The 21,387-nt window shown below is 41.6% G+C and overlaps 1 long non-coding RNA gene across 2 annotated transcripts; it reads right to left on the bottom strand.

Annotated features, from left to right (window-relative positions):
- Positions 1-1,105: 1,105 nt before the first annotated feature.
- Positions 1,106-21,359, bottom strand: LOC307029298. 2 transcript variants are annotated; one of them, XR_013805280.1, is made up of 3 exons: positions 20,759-21,359; positions 3,141-3,218; positions 1,106-2,468 (listed from the first exon to the last, which is right to left on the bottom strand). It is a non-coding gene; the product is annotated as an uncharacterized lncRNA (long non-coding RNA). The 2 variants fall into 2 exon arrangements; XR_013805281.1 differs by lacking the exon at positions 1,106-2,468 and having other exon boundaries at positions 2,968-3,218; positions 20,759-21,016; positions 21,153-21,359.
- Between the last annotated feature and the right edge of the window lie 28 nt (positions 21,360-21,387).

A 21,387-nucleotide genomic window follows, 5' to 3' on the forward strand; every position in this document is an offset into this window, starting at 1 on the left:
TAATTATTTGTGTTGGGCTTATGTCGTATCCAAAAACAAACCCATATTCTAATTGTATGGGTTAATGGATCAAAGCATTCCGGCCTTTTTTCCAAATATTCTTTAGGACATTGCAAGTTCTCATTGTCTCGCAAAATGCAACATTTCTTGGTACCCTTTTTCAAGCTGCGTGTGTTTAAATCATGCATGCACTGTATGTTTTCATTGCTTTTGTCACAAAGCAATGATATGTGTCATTGTTCCAACATAGAAAAACAAATAAATACATTGATTAGGGTAGGTTAAACCTAATATAATTTAACTAATTTACGTATCACTGGTTAGGGTTTGGGGTGAGGGTGACAGCAGTTGTTTAGCATTCTATACTCAAAAAAGGTCTCAATATTGTTGAGGACCCATGTAATAGGTCAGAAATTATATGTATCACCATTCAAAAACTCATATTTCTTCAAATCTAACATATACATCTGTAAATTCATGTCTAAATTCAAGTCCCAATACATGATTTAATGTTCCCTGGCAGCTTTACAAAAGCAACATTCTTGAGTTACAGTGTTTTATATCAAGTTGAGTGTATAGGCTAAGTATTAGATACACCCAATGTGAAACATCCGCTCTGAAACCTTGACATGGTGACAGGGAAATGCCTCGCTCCTAACAGCTCTATTTATTGATTTGTAGCGAATATTCCTGGCAGCAGGAATTTAACCAAACCCAGACTGGAGCTCACATCTGCAGCCAATCAGCTCGGAGAACACCCCTCTGTTCCTGCTCGCCTTCCATTTACTCACAAAGTCCTGCACTGGAAACAGAATGTTTATTTGAATAAATACTTTCGTCTGAACTACTGGATGGAAACACGTTAGCATTGCTGCATTGCTACATGCAGCATCTGTGCTGGAGAATAATCACCAACATGATTTGTTTTCTCTCTCCCTCTGGTGTGGATTTTTTTGGTGCAGTTGCTTATGTATAGGAAGTTCACCTTTATTCACTATGACATGACTTGTGATGCTTTCATGGTACCAGAAGGGAGAATAGTTTCTCAACAGCATGAAGTATAGTGTACAGTGCTGCATGTCAAATACAAATAACACACTGCGTATCAAATCTTCCAGTTTTTATTGACTTATTTTCCAATAATTTTACAAGACAGTCCATTTTTTAACACTCTTATTTAAGTGTGTTGCCTTTACAAGCTAGCTAACTATCTAACAGCAAACAGGACTTTATATACAATTTAGTCATGCTTAAATGATACAGCAAACACATGACAGTGCATGCATGTAGTGCACACATGCACAATGACAAACACACACAGGCATGGAACTTGAATTAGCATTTAACCAGCATGCACAAACAACTGCAAAAAAGACAAATGTGTGGACGATTGAACACACAGTTACACAACCAAGGTTTGGAATTATTTTTGCAACATTGGCAAATAGAATATTTAGTCTTTTCAGAATAAAGACACTTTAACTTATGAAACTAAAATCAAACCTTCACAGAAACGTGTCAGAATAGAGTCATGTGCATGACTTGTTCTTCAGCCAGTGACGTGCCTGTTATGGATTTTGATGTCGCTGTAAATCCATCAGTCTGGTCCATATTAGAATATCTCAACAACTATTGGATGTATCGAGAAATCATTTTGTATAAACTCATGGTCCCCAGATGATGTACTCAACTCGTCTTTTTCATCCCTCAGCACCAACATGAAGTTGACATTTTGGGAAATGCGTCTGCTCTGATTGGTTAGCTGGCCAGCTCTGTTGTGATTGCTCAGAGATGTGTCAGCAATGTCCCGCCACTTAGCCTATCACATACAATGTGTTGGAGCGCTAGCCAATACAAGTGTGAGTGTTAGATAGTGATGTCACAAGAACATTTAGCTGCCCAAAAACCACTAAATAACACTATAGGAAAGGGAAGACCCCCAAGCAGCATAAAAGGGCCTGTTTAAGGGCATTATTGCACTAAGAAACTCCGGTATGACAAATAAGTCCGATAGATTCTCGCAATATTAACGTTGCTGAATCCCTGTAACAAACTTCCATTTTAATTGGCTATATTTGAAATTCATTATCCTCTAAGCCTTGATCTGGCACGCTGCTGAAAGTACTTTGACACACTGAGACTAGCTGATGATTCGGAGACAAAGCGGTGTGATCTCTTTCTATATTGGTTTATTTCTCTTCAGGCTATTCCGTAGGTGAAAGTCAATTCATCTGCACTTCTTGTCACACCCTCTCTTTGCCAGGGAAAAGAAATCCTTCACATTCAGCTCACCATCTGAATATTGTCACTCTCTCCTTCCCTCGTCCTCTGTCCTATATTCCTCCCCCCTCCTCCTCCTTTTACTCTTCACCTCTTCTACCCCTGCCGTCTTTCATTTAAATATTTCATCCAGTTGTCTTGCGGCCTCCACGGCTTGCCAAGTGTCATCTAGATCCCAGGGCCCGACACTAAAATGGAGCACGGAAGTCATTTTTAGAGAGTCGTGTGTGTGAGGAAGAGGGGGGAGACAGAAAAAGGAGGATAAGCAGCTCGGCTGGGGTCTGAGACATCGGACGGTGATAAGAAGTGAAAAGGTGGAGAAGACATGGGAGTGATAACTAATGTACTTCCTGTGTACTTCCTCTTCTCTGCTGTCAACCCCTCCCGCTGCCACCACCCCCCCTTCCCCTCTTTACTCTCCTTCAGCCTAAAATATATAACTGATGTGTGATGTGTGTGTGTGTGCGTGTGATCTGACATGTGATGTAAAGGAGTTAGCGTGTGTGCGAAGATGTACATTTATGTGGCTGTCGGACAAACTGACGGCTGATGTGGAGGTGTGTGTGTGTGTGTGTGTGTGTGTGTGTGTGTGTGTGCGTGTGTGTGTGTGTGTGTGTGTGTGTGTGTGTGTGTGTGTGTGTGTGTGTGTGTGTGTGTGTGTGTGTGTGTGTGTGTGTGTGTGGTGTGTGTCTGGACTTACTGATGGGTGATGTGAAAGTGGGGTAGTGAGGGATGACATGGACAGATGAGGGGGGGGGGTGAGTGAAACTTCTACTTAGCAAAGAGTGATGTGTTTGCTCTGTTTAACCGATGAGTGTGTTTTCTTTTCACCAAAGTGTGTGTTTTGTGTGTTCTCATACCAGGGTAGAATGCTGGTTCCGGTTGAGGTCAAAATGCATCAGATCGTAATGGAGGCTTTCAAAAATCACCACAGCCGCCTGCAAAAAAAAGGAGGAGGATGAGATCGTGACAAAGAGGGAACAATCTGAGTTTCTATAGTCCTCAACACCGACTCCTGTTGTAGTTTAGATCGCAGCTGTGCAAACACAACGACAAACACGCTTTGGCTTTTAACACATTTCTGCCGCCGTTGTCATGTGTACCTCGCCTCCCCCCCCTCTCCTATGGCTACAGCAGCACAGTATGTGGTGGAATACGTTAAGAGCGACACAATCACACCTACTGTACACTTCATCATTATATATGAGGTCCACTCATCCCAGGTGTAAATGAATGTCTTCTTCTGTCGCTGCTGCATAGGTTAACGGATGATGTGTTTTATAAGAAGACGAAATAGAGAAATTTATTTAATAAAGTTATTTATAAATGCGTAGCGACTGTGGACACCTTCTCAGTTACAACGTATCTATAATATCAATGTTAGTGAAGTATGAAATAGTATTTTTTTGATGACTTTGTGAAATAAAGGGAGGCATGTGGTGCAGTGGATAGTGTGTTGGTGTTCGGATCAGCGGAGCACAGGTTCAAACCCCACTGCAGTCAGCATATCGTTGTGTCTTTGAGACACTTCACCCCAATTTGCTCCTGTGGGGATTGAGTATGTAAGTCGCTTTGGATAAAAGCATCTAACAAGTGACATGTAATGTAATACAAATAAAATATGGCAATACTTCGTAATTGCTTGTCACTCATATTGTTCTTTTTTTTTCTTTTGCATTTTAATTGTGGTTCTTGTAATGCAATATATAATTTATATAATGCGTTCAAATGTGATAAGTTATTGGTGGTCATCGCTGAAGTTATGACATTCCCAAAGTATAGGCAGATATTTTATATTACAAGCTCGTTATGTCACTATAAGTGGTCAGCATATTTTAAGTTAAAAATATCATATCAGTATCATGGTAAGGCAAATATTATCGAAGAATGTTTAAGATATGTGAAGAAAATATCGAATATATAAAAAGTGATTGGGTTGAAAATACTAAGTCCTTTACAAAAATCTGTTATGAAGTACACAGAATAAAAAAGTACTTATAAAGTTATACAAACAAAAAAGAAATTAGGTATAGTTGCCCTATGCATACAGTATCTGATGTTAATCATATTTTAAGGCTCTTCTCACACACACACACACACACACACACACACACACACACACACACACACACACACACACACACACACACACACACACACACACACACACACACACACACACACACACACACACACACACACACACACACACACACACACACACACACACACACACACACACACACACACACACATACTCTTTCTTACAAGTGTGTTTCTGTGTGTATGGCACTTCTGTTCCGCTTGCCAGGCTGCTCACTGACCCCCCACGTGTGTGTTTGACCTTTCAACTATGTGCTTCCCCCGCAGGAGAAATGCCCTGCTCTCTGATGCACCTTTGGACATCCAAACACACACACACACACACACACACACACACACACACACACACACACACACACACACACACACACACACACACACACACACACACACACACACACACACACACACACACACACACACACACACACACACACACACACACTGAACCATCCTTAGAGTGTGTGGATTTGGCCATGCGGGCCGACTCCGGTCAGGCTTCTGTTCATCCGCAGTAACAGATAAAAGGATATATCACTTCCTCAAATCCCTGAAACCATACGACACAGACACACACACACACACACACACACACACACACACACACACACACACACACACACACACACACACACACACACACACACACACACACACACACACATACACACACACACACACACACACACACACACACACACACACACACACACTAGGCACTGAGCTCCTGAGACCCCCGCTTAGCACTTGATGAGGTTGACACTGACACTTCAGAGGGAAAGCCTTCACAAACTCCCCTGGACTACACACGCACGCACACACACACACACACACACACACACACACACACACACACACACACACACACACACACACACACACACACACACACACACACACACACACACACACACACACACACACACACACACATGATCAGACCCTTCACGGAACGTACCACTGCGAGGGTCCTAAACCTCGGAGGCCCGTTCATGGTGAATTGCTGGTCAGCATCTGCTTACTGTCCAACACGCTGCTTCATATTTCCCCGGCCGTCAGTCATCTTTTGCCCCTTCGACAGACCACATCTCAGGGTTTGAGGTGCGGGGCGACACATCGAGAAAATGTGGCCAGTAAACAATCCTCTGTGTCACCAAATGCCCTCAAGATAGAATTATTTGAGCATATTGACCTCTCCTCTGCCCCCCCCCCCATCAAGGTAGGGCAGATTGTCCGGCTAATTCAGACAGGCGGAGAGCAGACGTGGATGTCAAGTCAGCTAGCGTCTTTGGGGGGCCCAAGGGCACCTGACCGCCAGTTTGTGTGGGAGACCACTGCACCCCGGGGTGCCTGCATTTAACACGGCAGCCTATCTAGTGTTTCTGCAGAGGCGTGGACAAGCGTATAGATGTTGGTTCAACATGGGGTCAGGGTACGTTTACGTAAGGATGGTGTGGGGGAGGCGTGTGTACGAACACACAATTCAAGTGCATAAAAGGCTGAAGCTTATTGTAACTGACATGTTTCTATTGTGGATTTATTGTACGCTAGATAGGGGATTTGTTATGTACTGTAACTCCTACTCAACCATATTTCCTACAAATAGGAGTAGAACATCTGAGTCTGATCTGATTTATCACATTTAGGTGGTGGAAACAGGCCTATCTTGTTTTGAAACAGATTTCAGTTCATGACAGTATATAGGATTTCATTTAAATGTAGTGCAAATTCTGACAGAATAGCTCAAATGTGTAAAACAAAGTGCTAATTCAAGCTTGTAGCCATCCATTACCGTTATCTAATAATGAAGAGTTGTGCTTCGAGTGCTCAGCAGTAGTTGGCGCAGTTTGTCAAGTCGGTAATTATTGCAGAACATGACGGCCCAACAAGAAGGCGAAATAAAAACAGTCTTACCTCAAACAGTGCAATACTTTCTGAAACTCATTTGCCTGTTTTATTCATAAAATATGGAGCCAAGCATTAAAGCTTTTAATACAATATCTTAAAGGTCCCATGTCATGGCCATTTCTACTGATCATAATTCCATTGTTGAGGTATACTAAAATAGATTTACATTGTGCAATTTTCCAAACTCACATTGGTTTCTCATACAGCATCTCTGTATAGTATGTGTATTCACTCTCTGTCCTAATCGGCTTGTTGGAGCTCCTGCCCCCCCCCCCCCCCCCTCCCTGTGAGCCCAGTGGCCGTCTGCGAGACAGCGAGACTCAGCGAAACCCAGCCCGAAACACACACACACCCACAGCATGGCTGGAAGTTTGTGTGTGTGCCCAGGCTGAGTTCCGCAGTGTCTCGCTGTCTCGCAGACCCCACACCAGCGAGCCTCGCAACATCCCGCCGAGTGTATGTGTGTGAAGAAGTCAGCGGATTGGTCTAAACGTAACGGCTCGTTATGTTACGTTACGTCACTATACCCCAATACGTCACTATACCCAAGAAGTAAACAATGGAAAAAGAGAAATCTCCAATGAGGCCTTCTGGGGCAGCAGACAGGTATTTTCTGTGTTAGAGTTTTACTCGCTACAGGGTGTGCTTTGAGGGTTTGTGACTCTGCAGACCGTTTACATGCAGAAAAACCTTCATAACACCAGTGCTTAATTTGTAAATCATAAGGTGCCGGAACGCAAAGTACATATGACAACTCAGGGATGACGAGACGCGTACAGGTCCCGGAACGTATACAGAAAAGGTGCTGAAAACAACATGAAAATGTCCACTTGCAACGCTGTGGGACTTACAAGCCTCAATTTCAAATAGTATCCATGGTATAAATGTTATGACGATAATTTATAATTTGTTAGGCTAGTACGCACAACATAGGCCCACATCACCACAGGTGGGACTTCAGTATACAGCCAGCAATTAATTTCTCAACAGGTTTAACGTGTAAAAAATATATTTATTAGGCCTATTCAAAGATTGGCACGGCGGCCTATTAATAGACAGTATGTTTGCTCACCATATTTAGTTGTTTAAAACACCCCACATCACGAGCATGTCCGGATTGTCCTCTATCTCTTTTTTTCTGCTTTTACTGCGTGTGTCCTGTTCCGGCAGGATCCGGCTCAAATTAACCACTGCATAACACACAAGGGGACGGGTAATAACCAGAAAAGCATGACATGGGACTTTTAAGGTTTTTATTTGTTTTCTGGGATTCAGAAAGAAACGAGAAATGTCTCGCGCAAATTGAAAATTAGCAAAACAAGAGTTTGATGAAAATGTACCTATTGTGAGCCCGTCTAGACAGCACATCCAACACATTTAAATAAACTATTCTATATTTTGACCATTAGGGTTTATCTTCTTTGGTTTGTGTTTAGCTTAGTAGCAAATAAGTCAACCTTTTCGATATTTATTCAAAATCATTTCCTGACCTTTATTGCTTTGCTAAATAAGAATTAATCATGCTTTAGTTGCCATGCATGTTATAGTGTATTAAAGACAATGGAAATACATTGAGATTGAATATTTAGCAAATCCTTGTGAAGACCTTGAATTAGTCTAGATTTCTACATCCCTTATCGTAACCCACCTCACCCTAACCTACACAACCTATGTCTAACAATATGTTTGACACTCAGCTTATTTCCTTACCCTAAAATTGTTTTGCAATTGTATGCAGAATCAAACTTCCATTGTGTCGCATCGGGGACTCTCATGAGAGGGCCAGCATTGGCATTGTCACAGTTAGAAAACATGCTCTAATTGTTTCTCTTGCTCTGCTTCTTCTTTACTTTCTCTGTATCACTCTACCACCATTAAACGTATCCGTTGCTCTTCCTATTAACAGGTATCTTTTACAGGGTAGTGGTGGGTTGGAAGTGGGTGGGTGAAGGAGGGAGGCTTTGGCATAACAGCAGGGAGAATGTCAGAATAAGATAAACACCGGGTGAAGCTGAAGTGGCTTTGGACTCGGCTCGAGCTGAAGTGACAAGAGTATCGGCCTGTGATTTGTATCCACTGTGTGGAGTGGCTCCCACGCACTCACTATACATCCTGAAATATACGCCATTTGACTCCTGAGTGTTTCTGTAACCTGATATGTTTGTATAGCCAGCAATATCATAATAAACTGTATCACAGTGGAGCTGCTAATGGTAGCAGGTCCGCAGAGCTAATAGTCCTTCATCACAAAAGACATTTTGAATTATCATATTAGGGAAAAGCACGGATATAAGAAATGTAATTCATGATGGATGAATTTCATTTCCATTGCTTTGAGTTCAGGTATCTGGTATTGTGCATTTTGCCTACTGTGGCTATACAATGGCTTTAAAGTAGACCACTCTCACACTCTGGATAAAGATGTCATGGTCTTAGGCATTGCACATGTTGCATTTGGGATAGGATAGAACAATACATACCTGCCCATGAGACTGCCAAGTCTCTAGGTCCTGAAAAATCCAAGTCACTTCCTGTATTTACTGCATAGGCACCCAGGAAAAGAAGACAGCATGGGATACCTGGAGTTCTTGTGACTTGGCAACAGAGGACTTGTGGCACTGTCAAGGGCAAAATCATCCATTTCCATTGTGAAGCACTTCACAATTCTCTTTTCTTATCACAACAGCATGTCTTGAGTTTCTCCAGAAGAAGGGAAAAGGAATAGAGCAAATCCCCCGAACTAAGGATATCCTTGTGCAGTACCTCTATAGAGCATTGTACCTGAGGTGGCAACAAATATGCCATCTCCAATAGACGTTAGATGGACCCAAGACATTGGAAACCATCTTGGTCACAGTCAAGCCAGTCGATCGTTGAACCTTTAAGTTGCAATTGCAAAATAATCCTCAATAAAGTTCACATCTCTTTTTCACAAGGCGTTAACTGAATGTTCAAGGGCCCAAATGCACTAAGAAGAATGGTTTTATGAAAAGGGGATCATTTCACATATTGCACGGAGTACATTGAGAGGTTTCTCCTTGATCTGGAAACATTAAAAGGAAGTATGTGATGTAGGTCTTGGGTCTTTGGTCGAGGTCTGCCTCATACTGTATGTGTCAGTACTAGCTGTCCAGGCAACTATTTTTAACTGGACTTTTATTTTTGCATCAGAAATAGTTTCTAATGTTTATGATAACATTGTACTCAACAAAAGTATTCTCAAATCTTATCTTATAGTCTCAAGTATTATCAAAATCTAGAATGATCAATCTACGATTTACCTTTAATTTACATTTACCTCCAACTGAGACCTGAACTCATTATATTCCTCATGCAAGCAGCCACTCTACATTGAGTGTCACTGCCTTAGGGTCACGTCCCCTCTAATGAATGAAATATGGGAATTTGCTCCCCCCCCAACCCTTACATTTAGGTTATGACCATATGGTATCAGATTTTCCAAAAGCAGAAAGACAGTTATTTGTTCCTCTAAATATTCACTGTTAGATTGATCCAAAAGTCACCTGATGCATAGCTTTCACCAAACTCTTCCAGCTTCACGATGCTGTACATGTTTGCCAAGGTTGTTGGTTGTTCTGTCTCCTCTGCACGCATATCTTCGCAAGTTAAACAGAGTCTCCTTGAATCATACATAACTGATGCACATGTTATCTATAAAGCAGTGTGTAACTGCTCTTGGTGAGTACATCTGGACTGGTGTTTATCACTTTAACAGGCTGTAAGAAGATCCAAGTTTAACTCAGTCACATGTCTTTTAAAAACTGGGTCTGTTCTTGATTTGGCCCTATACTGCGTCAGTGTTAACCGACCAGGTTATTGTTTTGTTGGCTTTCACTCATTGTCTGTGGCACATGGTCCTAATTGCCCTGTGTATTTGTTCTGGTTGAGGATAAAACATAGCATTGTGCCTTTTTTTCCAAAACAAGCTCTTGTACAGACTTTTGCCAGGTGTGTGTATATTTTGACACAAACAAGAGCCAAACTGACCGGTGACATCATTGGTTACTTCGAGATTGCAAAAGTCTATCTGATCGGCAAGCCGCCCTACTGATTAACAACCCAACTTGTGATGGATATCAATTGAGAAATTATAACTTTCTTAACCCTCCTGTTCTCTTCGGGTCAAATCTGTGCCCATCCCCCCACATGGATCAAACCTGGCACACGCAATACATGTTCAGTGTCTATTCTTTGTATATTTACTGCAGTTGTTCATGTATACCAGTAGTCTGATACAATATTTACAGTTTGAAAGGGTGTTAAATTACATTTGGTGATGATTAATGGTTTTTGTGTTAATGTAATAGCAGTTAAAACAGGAACGGTCAAATTAGACCACGAACACCAAAGTAAGGGGGGGGGGGGAGAACCTACAAAAATCCATAACCCTTACCCTAACTTGCTGATGAAACCATTTGTAATTATTTGGAGTCTAAGTTATGCCTAAAGTGGAATATAAGTAAATATAAAATATTAATCTAATGAAAGGATGTTTAGCCTATTATCTACAATGTGTTGGAGCGCTAGCCAATAGAAGCGTGAGTGTTACAACGTGATTACTATGTTACAGTATTAACAAAGGGGTCAAATGAAGGAGTTTCAGGCTGGGTGTTGGAGAAAAATTCCCTCTGGAAGGAACACAGGGATTTTAGCCTTTGCAGACAATTTACATGCACACAAACCTATAACACACTACAGGACAGGGAAAACCCCAAAAACATAATTGGCCCTCTTTTTGTTTGAATGCCAGAAAAGCCTGAACTCCTCCACCCTTTATATCTTCAAATCACCTCAGATTAGATTTTTTCAATAGCTCTTAACATTTCTTCAATGCCTTCACTTTTACATTGTCCTGTTTTCTCTTCCCATTCCGTTATAATGAAGCTCTCTCTGTCTCTCTACCATCTTTTTTTCTTTCTGGAAGTGATTGGTCTGTCTAAACGAGGAGGGAGGGATGCTTGGGAGAGGCCCGACCATCTTCACGCGGCACATAATTAATAAAAGCAGCCTGTTCCAATTTAAGAGGCTGATTAATGCAACAGATACATCACAGCATGAAGTGGACCGTCTCTCCATCTCTCTCCTTCTCTGGTCTTGACAGCATAGAGACAGAGCATGGCATTATTAGGTTATGGCACAGTATGCTTATAATAAATCTTTGTAGACTCATTTTTGGAGGATTTTTATATCCGATGTGTTCCAGTTGCAATTACAAGAGACTAGTAGTTTAGTGTTTGTCTTTATGCCATGCATATTGAAAACTGGAAACAGTGTTGGGGGCAGAACCCTTGCTCCTTGTCGCATGAAGCCAGAATGACCTGATTCTTAAGAACAACAATCTGTGCCTATAGAGAGTGTGCCCGTGTTTTACTTAAGCCCCGCCTCCAATCCGCAGTGCCACAGCCAGTCTCAGCTCAGTCATATGAATGGAGATGAAAAATAACACTAGATTTGGCTTTAAGCGCATTTTACAACTTGGTCATACACTGATTTACGGACTCCAATGTAAGTCAATGCACAAGCTGCACAAATTGACTCAGAAATTGTAGTAGGTTTGGCCACCATGAACATTTGCTTCAACGCCCAGAGCACTTCCTATGGGTTTGCTTTATGCTGATGATGCACCTATTTACTGCCATACTGCACCCTTGTAAAAGAAAACAAACCTACAACTTCCATTTGGGTCAACAAGATATTTTCTACCACTATGTCACCAACGTAAGACTATCCATGAACAAATTATTACTAGTAATGTGTGTTATCCCAAACAATTCTATCTACCCTGGTCCCATTGTTCACCAAACCGTACATCACTGAATGTTTGAATCACACTGGGCCATCTCAACCAAAATGTGAGGTCACACACATGGATTGCTGCAAACCATGTGCACGAGCTAGACTTGTCGACAATTTTTGTATTAGTATTTTAATACCAATAGTATTTTTCCTCATTCCCCTGAGGAATATTTTCCACGATTTTGAACTCCATAACAGGATTTGATAATTGAACTAAGTTGGTCTCTGATAAAGAAAAAGATAGATTATTTCCCCACTGTCTTTTCCATTAGAAAGACCAATATAAAAATGTGCCTGTTTGTAAAGCTGAGCCATACTGCGTGCAATGTTCAGGGTTTCGATTTGACCTTAGCACGGTTTGTGCACATCACACCACATCGCCCCCCCCCCCCCCCCCTCTTTCATTTTATTGAAAATTTCCCCTAAAAAAATATTTTCAATTAAAAAAAGAACTGTCTGGGTATCTTCATTTACTAATCAATGTTCTACTAACTCCATTGGATTTGGTCTACAAATGACAATTGTAATCAACAACAAAAGGAGTTTATAGCTTTATCCTTCAATCTTGAATAATATGTTTTATTTGTGACATCTGATTAAGCGCGTTTTGGTTTTTTACAATATAGTTTAAGTACTTTTATTAGCCATGTATATGAATGTACTGTTTAAAAAACATTTTTACTTTTCACTTGTGAAAGGTTAGTTTACTGAGTTATTCATTATTTAGATAGTTTGTTACAAAAAAAGCAAACCAGACATGCATAGAAGATCTCACATACACGTACTACTGTTACAATTCATATTTAAACTCCTAATAATATTACAATACTACTACTACGCCACAGATTCAATTAAGAATGTTCATTGATTAATAACAAAGGGTAGGTATGTTAAATTGTTTAAATGTTCTGAGTAGAGCCATGCATTTCAAGTCTGTGAAAGGTAAAAGCGCGATACTTGTATTCTTGAAAAATAGTGCTGCAAACAAATAAGATAAAGAACAATAGGTAAATGCTCTTCTTTACTTTTAACAAGGAGCTCCCTGGGGCTTTCCGAGGAGCCCTGGTGGTCCCTGAACCTGACTTTGAGAAACCACTATTTCCAAGAAGTGTAACCAATGAAGTACAGTAATGGAGTGTAGTGGCCTGAAGTGTAGCTATGAAGTCTTCCCTAATGACTGTAGCACATGTGTGTCTGGCTTTCAGCCCTCTCATTAACGTCACTGGACACTGTACACTACAGCTCTGTGTGTGTGTGTGTGTGTGTGTGTGTGTGTGTGTGTGTGTGTGTGTGTGTGTGTGTGTGTGTGTGTGTGTGTGTGTGTGTGTGTGTGTGTGTGTGTGTGTGTGTGTGTGTGTGTGTGTGTGTGTGTGTGTGTGTGTGTGTGTGTATGTGTATGTGTGTGTGTGTGTGTGTGTGTGTGTGTGTGTGTGTGTGTGTGTGACACTGCTGTTTGCCAATTTAAAAAGGCTTAGAGTGCTCCGGTGATCTCATCTTCTCTTATGTTTGCTCACCCTGTGGCTGTGTGTCTTTTTCTGAAGACACACACACTTTACTGTGTACTACATGTAGAGGAATATACTTCATGCACAGGTGAGGGATGTCTTTCATTCTGCAGCAACTGGAAGGATGGAGTGTGTCTCGCCTATTTTTTTTTAATAAAAGATAGCTTCCTTTTTCTTTATTTCTTTCACAAAAGAGTAAATGTTTCTATTTCTGTTTTTGTTCCTGCTACAGATGTTGCAGCTCTGGTTTATGAATAAGCAAGACCTGTGTGTGTGTGTGTGTGTGTGTGTGTGTGTGTGTGTGTGTGTGTGTGTGTGTGTGTGTGTGTGTGTGTGTGTGTGTGTGTGTGTGTGTGTGTGTGTGTGTGTGTGTGTGTGTGTGTGTGTGTGTGTGTGTGTGTGTGTGTGTGTGTGTGTGTGTGTGTGTGTGTGTGTGTGTGTGGTAAACAGGGTGGTTTGCTCTGTGGAAGAAGGAATTTCCCCCAGCAGTCCCCATCAGTAATAGTGCCTGTAATGAGCTGCAGCTGTCAGCGTGGTTTCCGCACACACACTCGTGCGCAAAACACACACATGTACACAGCGAGGAGGAAGCAGTGACTCACTCAGCAGCGCGCCGTCACACTGTACGCTGATAAACAGTGCAACTCATCAGCCTTTGCTACAGACATGAGACACAAACATTTCCAGAGAAATACCTACTCCTAAAAATACCCCAGCCTGTGAATTTACTTTACAGTTTATGACTTTGTGTAACTGAAAACACACTGTTTGTGCTGCTCACTGAAAGATGCAGTCAAATGAAAAGTGCTAAAAACACACAATTTGTGCCTCTCGCTAAGGCAAACTGAAGAAATTTTTTATTATCCTGCCTGTTCTGTTGTCTTAAATATATCTCAAAGGGGCATTTTGTGTGTGCATTTATGTACTTTTTTGAAAGTGTCTCATAAATGCATTTAGAGACCTATTTCAAGACAATCAAATGAGGTGACCCTTGGCCTCATTAGTTTGATAGTTTTAGAAGCCACGGGAGCCATGAGATGGGTCGTAGGTGTGCGGATCTTTGCAGAAATGTGCCTGGTTGCAATCTGTTTTCTCCCTTGTTCTCCACATCCTGAACTCACAACGCGGATGAAGGAAGCTAACGGTGCTGTCATCGCCATGCACTCTAACTTTAACCCGTATGTGCCGATGGGGTCCGAAGAAAAGCAGCCTTTTTTTAAAGCTAGATATAACTTCTGCTCATTTTATAAGAACTCCTTTAGGTCTGTTACATTACATGATTTCTGTTTGGACCAAATGCTTCATATTTTCACATGTCTTATGTCTGTGATTGGCGTTGACTTTCTATAACCTACAAAGTCCCAAATAGTGCATGCAGAGACAATATTTTCTTATGCGTAACAACAATGCCCCGTGATCATGTCAGTACTTTCCGACCCTTATCAATTATATTTCAAAAGCAGGCCTGGATCATTTTTCATTTTTGTATGAGCGTTAATATTTTTTCCATACACGGCATGGAAACATTTTTAATAAAAAACCTTTGACTGACATTTTATTTTTGCAGTGTTATTTGCAGGGTCAGATTTGACTCTTTATCTAGATCCCTAATGGATTTTGCTCATTTTTAAATAATTGCTTTAGGTTTACATTGCATTACATTACTTCAGTTTGGGTCTTGGGCCAAATGCATGATGTTTGTATGTCTTATGTCTGTGATTGGTGCTGACAGTACTTTCCATAACCCTCCAAAATCCCAAATAACGCATGAAAAGCTCATGTTATGCATACAACATGTTCTTATCTATTGCATTAACAACGCCTCATGGTCATTTCAGTTCCTTGAGACCTTTTTTGGGGGATTTTAAGTTTAGTGTTCATATTTCTCTAGAGTGACTGTGGCATCCCAAATGCGTTTTTTTTCATTTCCAATAAAACACGAAGAGTTTACAGTCTTTGCCTTTTTCTGATCTATATCTATGCAATGTTGTTTGCAGGGTTTTAGTAAAATTAGGATAATAATGCAATCATTACTTGGTGCTATGATTACATTATTATATCCATTTGAGCAATCTTGGACAATCACATGTTTTCTTTATATTATTGAATTATTCATTTGTACCTAGGTCGTGGAATGATTTCAGTTTTCATCACATTTTAACCAGAATATATGCACAGGTGCAGGTTTATAATATCCCATAAACACCATCATTAAATTGTCTTATTGGTAACAGTACATAACACACACACACACACACACACACACACACACACACACACACACACACACACACACACACACACACACACACACACACACACACACACACACACACACACACACACACCAACACACACACACACACACACACACACACACACACACACACACACACACACACACACACACACACACACACACACATACACACACACACACACACACACACACACACACACACACACACACACACACACACACACTCACACACACACACACACACACACACACACACACACACACACACACATCAACAGCTACTGATTCAGGTTATGTTAACTCCTCCCTTCAAGTCACTGACCCATCAAGTCAGCTAATATACCTTTTCCACTTAAAAACAAATCCTCAAAATATGGGTGATTAAGCCACCTCACGCAGGTCCAGCTGAGACATGGCTTTGTGTTTTGACTGGCCCCGGCCCTGGTGACCTCTGCCAATTTTTTCTCATTTCACTCTAACTTTGTAGATCAGACTTTAATTTTGAAGTGCGGACCTCAGGACAGTGATGAATAGGCTACATCAAGGAGGGCTTAAATTACCCCTCTCCCTGGTGGCAACACTGACCGCAAGGAGAGGTGTGTGTGTGTGTGTGTGTGTGTGTGTGTGTGTGTGTGTGTGTGTGTGTGTGTGTGTGTGTGTGTGTGTGTGTGTGTGTGTGTGTGTGTGTGTGTGTGTGTGTGTGTGTGTGTGTGTGTGTGTGTGTGTGTGTGTGTGTGTGTGTGTGTGTGTGTGTGTGTGTGTGTGGTGACCTAGTAACAGCAGACAGAGAAAGAAAGAGAGCCGGTCAGCACTTGCACTCTCAACCCTGCTAGCTCGGCAGCACACCCAACTAGGAAGGGGGTGGGGGGTGGGGGGGGGGGGGGGGGGGGCAGGGGGACACAGGGTAGAGGGGGAGAAGGAGAGGAGGGAAATAGGGCATCCACTCAATCTTTTTCAAGCTTCTCACGTCAATGCGTTGTCTTGTTTTCCGTGGGACTTTGTAACTTTTAAGGTTATTTGAGGAGAGTCCAACCCTGGCCTCCTTTTTTCTCTCTGCATGCAAATAGTGAACAGCAACCCCATCAGTGGAGAGTTTTTGGGGATGGCCATTCAGATATCGACCAGACCTTAACACTACATCATAAAATAGTCTGTCTCAAACCGAGGTAGGAATGGCAGGGTGGTTTGGCAAACAGCCACAGGCACGGCCTCGGGCTAAGAGGAGGAAACATCAAACACAGGGTGACAAAAAGCAGATTTAAGGGAGGTGAAAAACAACTTAGAAACTTACATTTAAAGGATGCGTGTGGACTTTTAAGTCTGTCCTGAACAGAGATATCTTTTTTTACAGATCTGGTTTTACATAGATTGTTAAGTTGCATTTTCTTACTGATGGAGAACAACATATTTGTAGAAAAAAAAAAAGTCCCCTCAGAATTTATAGCAGTTAGTGGTTTTTAAGTGTTTTATGGAAACAAAGGAGTGGAGAAAAAAATGCATCAAGCTTTCATTAAACTGTACATGCAAGCTAATGTGGTAACATTACATTTGGTCTCATGTTAAGAACATTTAAAAAGGTTCAGTGCCTGAGATATAGTTTAAGGGTTAGGGTATAGTTTTTTTCTTATTTCCCTGCGTTTTTTCCCAGCTGCTCCGCGGACTGTCCCTCCCCCTGGCTCTTTATCCAGTCTACTAGAAACCAGTGTGCCGTGAAGCCGGTGCGCCACGCCGCCCTCTCCACGCCAACGTGATAATCGTAGAAGGAGAAAAAGGAGGAGAAAGAAAAAAGAGTAATTAGCGGATGGGGAAGAAGAGTGGTCCCTAGTAGATATTTTATTGTCGCCTTTTTTTGGTTTTACTTCTGGAGAAGAAGGTTTTTGATTGAAACTTAGAATATGTTTTTCTCTCATGTGACAAATTAGTGTGTAAGTCACCAAAAAATATTTTAAAAAGTGTTAAATGTGATTTTATTTATGCGTATTTCCGCGTTATGTCCGTGCTTTGGATGGTCTGACTTCACTCAATGTCAGCTGTATAAATGCTGCTGAGTAGTCCTACTTTATAACAACAATGATAAAATGGCCGGATCGAATCTGATCTCACTCACTCAGTTCAGCCTGAGTGCCAAAGCCGTGCCACGCCGTGCGTCCGTGGAGAGCGGTTTAGAGCTCCGACTTGTGCGTAAAGACAGAAGCGGAACAAGGCACAGACGAGGTCCCAATTCCCTCAATACAGCCCCCCTTACCCCAAACACACACACACACACACACACACACACACACACACACACACACACACACACACACACACACACACACACACACACACACACACACACACACACACACACACACACACACAGAGAGAGAGAGACACACACACAAATGCACGCGCTTATTGCTCCGTTTCCTGTGATTCCAGCGAACTCTAACATGTCACCGCAGATGTATTTCTCCATATGATGCATATTGGTTTCAGAGGGAAGAAGTACATGTGCTCATATCGTTAGTGCAACTTGAATGTCACAGTTAAATTAAATTCGTTTTAAGATCAGTGAGAACATGCACGCATCAGCGCTATAAAGTCATATTTATCCTATTTATAGGCCTGAGAAATAATAACATTATCTGACTTTGGATAATACTTTTGGAATGAAGACGTTTTATTGTGTGGTAAAAATAGGACACTGGTTTTAATGTTCGTGATTTATTTAGAGAAGAACAACTTTTCAAAAGAAAAAGAAAAAAAGGAAAAACTCTGCAAAGCCATTCTTGCGTAAAATACGTAAAAATATGTTTCACGATCATCTAAAATAATCAATTGATGATGAAGTTACTAATCCAGATGTGCAGTTTACTGCGTACGGGCAGCCAGAATTACAGAGCAAAACTCCTATTCTACAACTAAATGTCCAGACTCTTCCATACATGTAGTTACATTAATATTACCAATGAGCAGCTGTCGCTAATGTAAAGCAGTGCTTTTTTTATTGTCACAGATCTGTGTTTTTTAATTGTTTTTAGCAACTTTCCATCAACCCCTTTCACAACATGTCAGTGTTTGGGAAGTTTTACGCAAACCTTTAATATGATCTGTGAGCCCCATTTTTTCTCTCTCATTCACACACAGATACACACGCACACTCACACAGACGCGTGCAAACACCCTCTCACACATACCCTAACGCATCACCGAATCTTACATAACAAAAAAAAATACATTTCATAAATAGAATAACTTGCAAATCGTATAACTGTGTTTACGTTACAGAATATTACGAACGTAATTATTTACTTGGTGGCATGATGCTAATAAAGAGGAAATAACAGCAATGTAAATAAGGCTTTATGGCTTTGACACAGTCATCTACTGGCTTTGCGTTGTTGGAAATATAATATTCACCACTTGTGCACGAGTCTTAACCGTTTTTTCACACACTGATGGTTGAACACAACTCTGAACACTGCGCAGACAGCCGTTTATTCATCGTACCGTGGATAACGTAAGAAAAGTTAAGACAAACACAAACAAATAGCATTTTGTCTGCAGTCCATACAAACATATCAGGCACACAAGGAAGGCACACAATACGTGTGTACTATACTTGTGTTGCATTTAAGAGAATAACATATGCATTGTGTCATATGTTTGAGTTATGTGTAAATCAAAGTATCTCTCTCCCAAACCCTTCTCCTCACACACACACACACACACACACACACACACACACACACACACACACACACACACACACACACACACACACACACACACACACACACACACACACACACACACACACACACACACACACACACACACACACACTCTCTCTTTGGCGATGTCTGTCTGACTTTCAGTTCAGCAAGATTGGTCAAAGCACACTAGAGAGTTTCATTTTCGATTAAATAAGACCAAAGTTAATGTCTTGACATTTGTAATTAATACATAAATAAAAATGTTTGGCCAACTAAAATGATATAGAATTTAAAAAAGTTAAGAAAATAACAGGCAGACACTTTGTGGTAAGTTTGAAAGGTGATACAAATGATGAATATCTAATGTTTCGAAGTGACAAACCGACCTCCTTCAATTACTAATTAATAGTGTAAAAAAGCGATAAATTGTGCTGCTGACCAAAAAGCAGACTTCGTATTTGCCTCGGGATCTTAGAAGGTGAACTTCCCTGTAATTGAGTTAATCTGTTTCATAAACTCACTCTGAATTACGCTGCCATGCGTTGCCTTGCTGTGTGCATCTCTCACAAACAGTAATCGCAAACAAATGCGCGTATTCTCATCCGAGCGCAAAAACCCGCAGAGCGGCATGAAATATTTAGAGATGTTTTATGTTGAGAAGATGTCGTTTGACATAAGTAGTTATTTTCCATTTATTGTAGATATTTCGGAATAAGAATACAAAACAAAAAAACAATGGCCCCACGAGAGACAACCACAAAAACAACAACACTCGGACTCCTATTTTGGGGAAGGAAATGGGAGACAAAAAACGCAGCGCGCTCTCTGACAGGCTTTTAAGAAAGTGGGCTGTGTCAATCAGAGCGCGAGGAGGCGCGGGCGTGTTGTGTGTGTGCGCGTGAGTTATGTTTGAGCGTACAATGTGGGGTGGGATTGTCGTATTGCAAGGCGTGTATATTTGTGTGTGTGTGTGTGTGTGTGTGTGTGTGTGTGTGTGTGTGTGTGTGTGTGTGTGTGTGTGTGTGTGTGTGTGTGTGTGTGTGTGTGTGTGTGACACTGATGGATGCGCCAATGGAAAGACGGACAGATGCTTGGGCGGATCTAACGGCATGCAGCGGCTGAGCGGCGCACACAGTCGCGGTGAGATTAGAGCGAAAACATCCTTGAATCGGCGGAGAGTCACCAACCTATCAATCCTTCCACCCGAGCCCGGGGAGACGGAGGAGTCGAGCGGACACATTCCCTCCAGGTTTACCAGAGAAGCGACACCGGCTGATTCCCCACAGCGGATCCGAAGAAGAGAGCCTTTTCTCCGGCGTGAGAGGCGAGGCGCAGCGGCAAGCACATCTGGCGCGGAGGAAGACGGGAGGCGAGGGAAAGATTGGTAACTCGCCCCTCATTGCTCTTCACTTCGAGAAGCCGTTTGTGTTCAGCTCAAGGATCGCCTGAAAAAAACACAGGAGAATATTTTTCATCCACTTCCAACAAAATCCACAAACTTTTATCCCTCACTGTGAGGTGATGAAAACATCTCCAGAAAAAAAATGACAACAACCTACAACTGAGGATTTTTGAGCTTACCTGCTAGGGAAAACAAAACAACTTTATTCCATTGAAATAACAGCGCTTTGGTGAGGTTTTATTTTTGCGCCTCTCGGGTCACTTGAGGCGCAAAGAAAGAGCGCAGTGCTGGTTTGATTCGCTGTGTGGTTGATTTAAATAGCTCCTATCAGGCCACGGGAAGAGAAAAAAACGGGAGAAAAGTACCACCAGCGGCCAATAAAGTGTTTGGCAGAAGGCGTTAGAGCTCGGTGCG

This window comes from Notothenia rossii (assembly GCF_949606895.1).
Source record: "Notothenia rossii genome assembly, chromosome: 2".
NCBI lineage: Eukaryota > Metazoa > Chordata > Actinopteri > Perciformes > Nototheniidae > Notothenia > Notothenia rossii.